General features: G+C 39.1%; 1 long non-coding RNA gene across 1 annotated transcript; it reads left to right on the forward strand.

Moving 5' to 3' along the window:
- The first annotated feature begins 2,668 nt into the window (after positions 1-2,668).
- Positions 2,669-8,027, forward strand: LOC128852067 (uncharacterized). Its single transcript, XR_008449678.1, has 3 exons — positions 2,669-2,723; positions 2,871-3,015; positions 7,721-8,027. It is a non-coding gene; the product is annotated as an uncharacterized LOC128852067 (long non-coding RNA).
- Positions 8,028-8,269: the final 242 nt, after the last annotated feature.

Genomic DNA, 8,269 nt, shown 5'->3' on the forward strand with positions numbered 1-8,269 from the left:
CTGACCCAAACTTTGTCATCAACAAGTAGCTTTAAACCAGAATTCTTATTAAGACATGATTATTAGGGATTTTAGTGACAAACTTATGATACAATGTGGCTATGCAATACCTTATTTATTCTGATGATTGTCAGAAAATACTTCATCCCATATTATCATTGCCAGTGACAGATTCATGCTGGCAGTGATGGTGACCTCATGTAGCTGTAGCTTCTTCAGTTTCTAATATATATGATCAGAGGCAGACAAATTCATTTGCATTCAGTTAAGTAATACGCAAATTTTGTAGAAATATGAGATGTAGGACTTGCTATTCATATTCCCTCACAGAAAGGTTTATTCTTTAAACAAAGCTGTGTGCGTGAACCAGAGAGAAATCTTTAAGTATGCTTTGGCATGGCTACTTTTTTGCCTTTCAGAATAATTCCTTAAAAACCCCATAGAGGAAATGGTTGGGGGTCTACATTAGTGAGTGATGCAGACTGATCTGCTGCATTTACTTGCTTTGCAGAGGTTGTTCCTTTCCTAGGGTACCTCATGCCTGGCAATGTGCTTGCTTCGACATAACAGGGCTTTTCAAATGCAGATCTGCAGCGAGTGAGAAGGCACATCTCTTTTTTTTTTTCTCCTCACTGCAGACTAATTCTCATAAGCTCTGAAATGCCTGCCCTGGTGCTACACTTAAGTGCCCTTATCCTTATGGTACACCCTTATCTCGTTGAGTCTCCTCTGTTTTCAATACCCATTCCGTGGAGGCCGGCTCAGGGATGTGCCATGAATGACAAAACTCTCGAAAATTATCTTTCTCTTAGGAAGGGAACACAGCTACCAAGGGATTACATATTCTCATACCGTTGCAGCAGTCTCAGTACTGTACTGCACTGGTGGTGTTAAGTGACCTCGTGGGACCTTCACCAGTAATATGCAGTGGGTGAGGGCAACCGAGCATGGGCTCCTGGAGAGCAAAACCGGTATCAGAAACAACAGACAGTCAGAGAGAGCCATTGCTGTCTGGGAGGCACAGACCAGAAGGTGCGGAATAACTGGCGAAAGATCCCAGCTGGTGAAATCAGGAGCCAGACATTAGGGAATTTCAGATGTTCCCTAGCACTAATGGGTCCCTCTCTGCCTTGGTGTCATGGGTGTTGGCTTCCACTCTCCGTTGTTCATTTCTTTCTGGAAATGTCCTTATCGACACTTCTCCATTCCTTTACTGTAAGCCAATTCCATCCTTAGACCCCTTTGCATCCTCTCTGCCTCCTCCAACCAAAAGTCCTGAACAGCTGAATTATTGTAGTATTCCTCTGTTTGCAGATGGCTGTTCTCCCATTTCCCATCTGAACTGTTTTAAATGAAAATTCTCTGAGGCAGTGATCACCTTCAGTGCATGTTCATAAAGTGCTCTAGGGACCTATTCTTGGATAGCATTAAACAGAATGATAATAAATATGACTGCTAATGATAAAAGCAAAGGAACAGGTTTGCTTTACTGGAAGGCAAATCACAGGCAGTTCATCCTTTTGCTGCTGGTATTGCTGCCACAACTGCATTTTCTCTTGCAAAACACAGAAATAAAAGAAAGATTAAAATTACCTCTTGAGTCTGGACTCCTTTTTCTGTCAGGGAAGCTAAACCCTTTAGGGGAAGGTTGTGTCAGGGAACATTGGTCCTGTAAACAGTAATAATAGAGTAATAGAATAACGATGTTAATGTACTAAGCAGATTTGTGAAGGAATTAACCAGCAAGTGCTGATTTTTGTTCAGATATGTGTGTCTCTTGCTCTTGCAAATTAGACAGAGCTGAGGGCAGATTTGGGAAACTCAATTATACAGAAATGAAACTATTATGCAGCTTTTTTTCACCAATTTCATACTGCATTTCTTGTTACTATGATAGGATTACTTGCCTACAGGAAAGCTGGAGAGGCGTTATTCATAAAGGCTTGTGGGGATAGGACGAGGGGGAATGGGTATAAACTGGAGAGGGGCAGATTTAGACTGGACATTAGGAAGAATTTCTTCACCATGAGAATGGTGAGGCACTGGCACAGGTTGCCCAGGGAGGCTGTGGGTGCCCCATCCCTGGAGGTGTTCAAGGCCAGGCTGGATGGAGCCTTGGGCAGCCTGATCCAGTGGGATGTCCCTGCCCATGGCAGGGGGGTTGGAACTGGATGATCTTTAAGGTCCCTTTCAACCCAAACTATGCTATGATACTATGACAATACAGCAGATAAATTACAGTTAGAGTATAATTGAATCTGATGTTCTGGAAATGTACAGGTTATAGTTCCCTAAATAATACCAAATAGATCTAATATCTAAACTCTATTTCTTCTAAACTAAAAGACTGAGATTAAAAGTTTTCTGATCCCGATCTTAGTTTGGTATATTTTGAAACAAAGAGAATCTCCTTAGTTCCATCATGTTCCCTAACGATTAGCATAAGGAAATAATTTAATAGGAACTCCTAACTTTAATATAAGCTATTTACTGTCACATTGTCATTTATTGATCATAAAGGACAGGGTTAAGAAAGAAAGGTAGTAAAAACAAAAGCAAGTAAGCTAATAGCTTCTTTTAAACAGATTTTTTTGCTTCTAAATTAAGAAAAAAAAAACCCAACTTCCTTATTTTAAAGGAACTAGATGATATGTTATTTGCCACATTACAGAACTGCAGATCTTCAAACTGTACCCCAACTCCTCAAATAGCATTCCTGTCAGGTCAGTTTTGGAAGAATAAGACAAATTTTGCTGTATTGTACAAACATTCAGCAAACTGTGCATCTGACTTTTTTTATAATTCTGGGTGCTTTGAAGTATGTGCTTTCATAGAATATTATTTTTCCTCTTTTCTTCTTTTATTTTTAGTCTTCAGTGCATCCTCCAATATTTTAACAGCCTACCTAGACAATGATCTTTGCATTGAAAACAAATCAGAAGAAAATATTATGTGCTACGAACCAGAGACTGTTTCAGAAGCAGCTGCTGAACAACAGTACTTCTACCATGTGTGGTAAGTTGAGAGCTAGATTTTATTTCTTTCAATTTAAAAAAAAAAAAAAAGAAAGAAAGAAAAAAAGCAGTTTTGTTGCTTTCACTGTTGTGAAGTATTGTAGGAGGGAAATTAACCTCCCACCACACCTGCATTTCTTATTTCTTAAACTTTCCAGGTCTGATTCACCGGTGTATGACTTCAATTTTAAGCAGAGTTACAATGGGTATGCACAGGAAGAAGTGCAGCTGGAGTAGCACCAGGGAGAATCAGACCTATTATCTTGGCAAGTGACTAATCTCGCGCTCCATAGCACAGCCTTTAAAACAATATCACACTTTTTATTCAGGAAGTAACTTTCTGCTTCAACAGAAGTGCTATTTACCTGCACCTATACGCTGCCTGCATTTCCCAAGACAGATATACTGAGTTTTATTGAAAAAAAAAACAGGTCTCAGAACTGGATAAATACAACAGGTAACAAGTTTACTCCTAGTAACACTTGGCCATTTTACAGGGTAAATTGTACGGCTATCAGGAGTTGTGGGCAATGTCAGACTAGGACCAAAAAATGACTGATATTGTGAAGAAGGGCTATTTCCAGTGTTTCCAGATGGAATGAGACAACAGGAACCCTGTGAAATTAAGCAGAGAGAGATGCAAAGTCCTGTCCCTGGGAAGGAGGACACTGACTGGCGAGGAGCAGCTCTGCCAAAGAAGGATCCTGGTGAGCAGTGAGTGTGAGCCAGTCCTGGCAGCATCCAGGCTGTATGAGCAGGAACAGAGCCAGTAGATTCAAGGAAGTGGTCATCCCCCACTATGAATCGCTCACTATACCACATTGCATCCAGTTTTCACACCCTAGAACAAGACATCCATAAACTACAGCAAGTTCAGCGGAGGAACGGCGAGATGGCAATAGGGCTGAAGCACCTGCTCTGAGAAGAGACTGAGGGCTAGGGTTTGTTCAGCTCCTAGAAGACACAACCTCAGGGAACCTAACAGCAACCTTCCCACACCTACAAGGAATAGAAGACAGAGTCAGGCTTTTCACTGTGATGCAACATGGGAGGATGAGAGGCAATGGGGTATAGGTAAAACAAGAGACGCTCAGACTGGATGTATGAGAAAAAACATTTTTTTCCCTGTGAAGGCAGTGAAGCAAAGGGACAGGCTGCCAGGGAGGTTGTGTGGTCTCCATCCCTGGAGATTTTAAAGCCCCACCTGAACAAAGTCCTGGCCAGCCTGGGCTGACCTCAGAACTGATCCAATTTTTAGCCGGATGTTGAACTAGAAACCTCCTGAGGCCACTCCTAACCTGAATGAGATATTCTTCCATTGGAGCAACAGTGGTCAAGAGTAAAGAGGTGCCACGATAATAGCTTCTAGACATGATACCAGTTCTGACGCGAGAGTAAAGTAACCTCCTGTTTGAACAAAAAATCCACTTTTTCCCCTATATTAGGCTGCTCAGGGATTGTTGGTGACTATAATAATAAATAGGGTATGTGGAAATTCACAACACTGAAATCTGAAATACTTGAGTACTACCAGTGCTTGACAGAATCAAAGCATGGGTCACCATCCTATTTATGATTCATCCCCCTATTAATTTATCATCATGTTAATATTATAGTTTTAGGAAAGAATGTGAAAGCTGCCAATTTCTGTCACTTAAGAAAACCTGTTTCTGGTTTATAAGTATATGCATAAGTTTATGAATTTTCTCTGTCCAGATGGACTTTTCACTTGCTTGCACACTTATAAAGGGTTGAAATGAAAAACACTCTTCCAAATGTACTGACAAGGATTGTCCAAATTACATTGGTAAGAGACATCTGCAGCCTTCACTGCTTAACAAGTAACCTAACTTGCAGAACGAGAATCAATGTCATAGCTGGCTTTTGTTTTATGTTTATATGACCAAATAGGTTTAGTTTCTAAGACAGCAAACAGCTGTAAAACCAAGTAGATTCTTTCCTACATTTATTTAAAAAAAAAAAAAACGTTAAGAAGGAATAAGAAAATGAGATTTCCTTGGTTTCTATAGAACAGTTCTTCCAGGTCTTGATATTGGACATGAAAATAATGTTGTAAAATTACTCAAAGAGAATTACCAGACTGAGCTAAAGTCTGGACTATACTCTGCTTTGAGACTGTTGGAGAGGGGAATCTTCAAAAGAAAAATGGTCAAAGAAAGTCACAAGCAAGTTAAGATATCCATCTCAGCTCAGAGATGCTACACAGTTGTAATGTAGCAGGACTCATCATCCTGATCACAAATGTAAGGATTGCAGTTTGCAGTTTATGGAGCAAACATTTAAAAACTTTTCTGTAAATCTGATTTCGATCTAGTAGTCAAATATTAAAGCTATAAAAACGCAAAGTGCAGTATTTTTCTCTTCATGCTCAATTAACCAATGAAATACTTGCTAACGGGGGTACTAAAATCACCATTAGTTGAAGCTTATGCTCAAAATTGAGTTCCTTTCCAAGAATATGCTCTAGGCATGTTAGGTATTTACAAAGCTATGGTTGCTGCAGAAATCATCAGTGGGGTTCAACAACATTTTTTATGTAGAAAGTAAGTTGAATGATCATTTTCAACTCCTTGATTTTAAATTTCTTTTAAAAAGTAATTATAGATATAGTCTCTACACTTTAAAATGAGGTATCTTATTTACAATAGAAAAGATTTCAAATTCATCTTTTAATCAATTCTAAGAAGTAACTGCAGTTGAAGAAATCCTTCATAACATACTTATTTTCCTATGCAAATATGCCCCCTATTTCCTAAAATTTCTGCAGCTGCAGTAGGACTGAGGGGCTGTGGTTATTCTTTGTTCAGCAACCTCTAATTTCAGGAACATGCTACCAACTGGGATGGCAAACAGGATTGGCTCCATGCTGCCTAGCATGTGGAGCAACATATATTTTATTATTTACTTTCAATTTAAAATTGGTATTTATAATCTAGCCATTGAAGTGAAAAGAAAACTAGAGGTTCCTGTTTATTTCTAGTAATAAAAATACTGCTGGGTTATTTTTCAAAACAGTAGCAGCCGATGACAGTTAAAATTAGAAAGTCAAATGAGCCTAGTATCCCATTCCGTAGAGTTTATCACAGGCTTATAGCTCTAGTAAGTGCTTGAAACAAAAAGGCTGGTAAAAGCTGATTTGTTGTCTGAGCACTTCAAATAAGAACCTTGGCACCTTCTGTAGAGAACCAGAACAGAAAAGACATTTACCATAACGTCCAAATTTTCATTTGGGTACTTCTTCATTTGCTTCTAATCATTAGTGCTGAAATTAGTATACTTTAAAGGGCTATTTTCTACAGAATTTGCGTGTGAAATGGATTGTTTAGCACTAACAAGAATGGCAGAATCTGGCCTGTAACATGTTAAAAATGGATTTTAGGTAAGACTCTGAGCTAACATTCTTTGATGCAATTGTCACTGATTTCAATGAAATTATTCCCACCTTGCACTTATGGTCAGCATCTTTCTCTTTATTCCTTCAGTGCACACATTTTAGCCTTAATTTTGCAACATAACTAATTAAATATCTGCTTCAGCTGATAAGACTTCATCAGAGACAGGAAAAGTAGAGATTTTCCAGCTGAAATCCATTGTGTGCAATGGATTGTGTGCAATGGATTTCACAGCTGATGGATACAAAAGGATGTACACTCTAATTGCATTACTATAAGAGGATTTTAACCTTTTGCTCTAAATGTTCTTTAATATAACATTGGTCAATGCAGAGACAGTGAAGGAAATTTCAGGGAATGTCATTAATCGATCCAAGATCAATATGGTACAAGAAGAGTGACAAAACCTTGAAACAGTTTCTGAGTACATATATATTGATTGTTTGCATTAGAGGAAAATTAGTAATATGCCACTAGAAACATGAAACATTTTTAGTAGTGGGGGTGAATACTCATTGGGACAATTTTCTGGATTCTCTACCCCTCACAGAGTTCAGTCAAGGGTAGATACTACTCCTCAAGGGTTTGCGACTTGATAAAGATGTTTGTGACTGTCATTCTGTGGCCTGGATGACAACCGAGTTCAGAGTGGATTATTGTGCTGATCTCAGCTGTTCCTAAAATATCTTCAGCTCCTCCCCATCTAAGTTACCTTCAGCATTATGAAATTTTAAGATATTTCACATTTTCACATTGGCAACATGGAGCTATTTTGCAAACTTAAAAGAGAAATATAGCCATTTTGGCAGAATGCTCATGGAAATATGGAGGTGGAAGAATATTTTCCATTTGCATCTTCATCTCTTTTTAGAGAGATATATGCAAATAAAGTGGTAGAATATGAGTGAGAGAAGAAAACTGAAATTCAGAAACTTAGATTAGAACAGCAAACAGATTCTTTTTTTCCAAATGTTCACTCAAAGCATCAATTAAGGAAGCCCAAGTGAAAATTCTTAGTGTACTGCACATGTCCTGTCAGATCCATGTGGACCCATGGACTCTGGGAATCAGCTAGACAGATCAACAATCTCTTTTTCAAAGCAAATGTGAATATTTCTTAAGTCTATTTAACGGCATTGCAGAAAATGTATAAGGAAGCCTTTGTGCAGAAAGATACAGAAGGATGCACTCATAAGTGGCTGTGAATGGTATAGAAGGTCAAAATACGCCAGCTGCATCTAGACTGCAGGAAAGAGTGCTCTAGGACACTCCTAACAATAAACTTTTCTCCAGTCACCTTAGCTGAGCCCCCTTTCAGTCCTCTGCTTGTGAGTATCCCTCTTTCTGCCCTGGGTGCTTTTTGGGACGGTGCTGTCTGCAATTCTCATCTCAATCCAGCGATCTCTCAGAGCACGGAGGTAAGAAACGTAAGTACCAACGTTTGCTAAACAACAAGCTAGCATATTCAATAGGAGATGTGAAACCCAGGCATCTTTAAAGATTTGTATTTTTTTCAATTTGTAAACAAAAGAGATGCCTGGAAGTGTGGGGAGATGCAGGGAGCACAAGTGAGGCAGTAATTTCCCCCACAGTTGGTATCACTGGCCAGGCTTCCATCCCCTGCCTTTAAGGGGAGTCTGCATTCATTTCTAGAAGTCAGAAGCAAAGTCTGTTTTTAATTCTGTTTCTTTCAGGTTCTGTTGAGAATTCCTCCAGCACTTACTGTGCTGACACTGAACAGCTCAGATAACCACAGTGTGACCATTCTTCCAGGGAAATGCTGGTACTGACCTGTGCTACATACAGACATTCTTCTGCATGGCTTTGATTTTTACTACAGTA

The sequence above is a fragment of the Cuculus canorus genome, chromosome 4 (assembly GCF_017976375.1).
Source record: "Cuculus canorus isolate bCucCan1 chromosome 4, bCucCan1.pri, whole genome shotgun sequence".
Classification (NCBI taxonomy): Eukaryota; Metazoa; Chordata; class Aves; order Cuculiformes; family Cuculidae; genus Cuculus; species Cuculus canorus.